This window comes from Echinops telfairi, unplaced genomic scaffold (assembly GCF_000313985.2).
Source record: "Echinops telfairi isolate 266 unplaced genomic scaffold, ASM31398v2 ScPeMD7_7469;HRSCAF=8507_1, whole genome shotgun sequence".
Lineage (NCBI taxonomy): Eukaryota > Metazoa > Chordata > Mammalia > Afrosoricida > Tenrecidae > Echinops > Echinops telfairi.
Window position 1 is genome coordinate 10,657,079 of NW_022111373.1, and position 2,025 is coordinate 10,659,103.

Genomic DNA, 2,025 nt, shown 5'->3' on the forward strand with positions numbered 1-2,025 from the left:
GATAGTAAAGGCTTCAGGACTTTCATTTGCTGAGAGTATTATTCAGAAGTTGGAATGTCCAAGTATGAATCTTGAGATTAGAAGTTGTAAAATGTGAAATAGAATGCATAAAGCTTGACATTCTTGCTGCTACTAAGATGAAAAGACTGGTCTTGGCCATTTACAATCAGAGAATTATATGGTTTATTACGGTGAGAATGACAGAGTCAAGAGAAATGTTGCCATATTCCTCACCAAAAAGGACATTTCAAGATCTGTCTTGAATTACAATGTTTTCTGGGATAGGGAAATATCTATCTGAATACAATTAAATCTAGTCACTACAACTATTACTCCAATATATGCACCAACCACTAGTGCTAGTAATGAAGAAATTGAAGAATTCTACCAATGTCTTCAGTCTGAAGTTGATCAAATATGTAATCAAATTGCATTGAAAATTATTGGCGATTGGAATGAAAACGTTGGAAGTAAATAGGAAGGAAAAGTAGTTGGAAAATACTCTCTTAGTGATAGAAACGAAGCTGGAGATGGTATGTTAGAATTATGTGAGACCAAATACTGCTTCATCGCAAATACCTTTTCAACAACACAGAAGGTTTCTCCAGATAAATTAGACAGTAATCAAATTGATTACATCTGTGGATACAGATGATGGAGAAGCCATAAGTAGCAGTTAAAGTCTGTGGCCAACAGAGGAACAGACCGCAAATTGCTCATTTGCAAATTTAAGTTGAAACTGCAGAAAATTAAAACATATTCATAAGACTCAATTTACAACCTTGAATATATCCTACCTGAATTTCAAGAATTTCTCAAGAAGTGATTTGATGCATTGAATGCTAATGGCAGAAGAACTGATGAGTGGTGGGATGACGTCAAGAGCATTATTAAAAAAAGAGAGAGAAAAGACTAAAGTGGCTGTCAGAAGAGACTCCAAAACTTGCTCTCAATCATAGAGTAGATAAGGCAAGGAAGAATTGATGAAGCCAAAGAACTGAACAGGAAATTTCAAAGAGCAGCTCGAGAAGACAAAGTAAAATATTATAAGGAAATGTGCAAAGACTTAGAGTTCAATAACGAAAAAGGAAGAACATGCCCAGTATATCTCAAACTGAAAGAACTGAAGAAAAATAATCAAACCTCAAGTTTTAATAGTGAAATATTCTATAAGCAAACTAGCTGATGATGAAAGGACAATCAAAGGAAGATGGGAGAAACAATAGAATCGCTGTACCAAAAAGAACTAGTGATATTCAACCATGTCAGTATAAGAGCAAGACCCAATAGTTCTGAAGGTAGAAGTTCAAGGTGAACTGAAAGCATCAGCCAAAAGTAGGGTTTTTAAAATTGGTGGAATACCAATTGAAATGTTTCAACAAACTAGTGAAGTACTGAAAACATTCATTCCTCTATGCCAGCTATCTAGAAGACAGTTACTTGTCCAACTGACTGAATGAGACCTATATTTGTGCTAATTCCAAAGAAAGGTGACCCAATTCCAAATAAATGTGCTCAAATTATACAACCATATTATTATTATCGCATGGAAATAAAAATTTGTGAAGATCATCCAATAAGGGAGTTGTCAGAGGTTCAAGCTGGGTTCAGAAGAGGATATCATTGCTGACTTCAGACGGAACTTTGTTGAGAGCAGAGAAGACCAGAAATATGTTTATTTGTGTTTTATTGGCTGTGCAAAGGCATTAAATTGGGTGGATAACTTTGCCTTGAGAAGAATGGTAATTCCAGAACACTTAATTGTGCTCATGATTGTATAGGGATCAAGAGGCCATTGTGTGAACAGAGCCAAGGAATACTTCCTGGTTAAAAATCAGGAGAGGCTTATGTCAAGTTTGTATCCTCTCACCATACCTATTCAGTTTGTATGCTGAACAAATAATCAGAGAAGCTTGTTTAAATGAAGAAGAATGTGGTTTTAAGATTGGAGGGAGGCTTATGAACAACCTGTCATACGTAGGTGACACAAGCTTACTTGTGTGAAAGTGAAGAGAACTTGAAGCC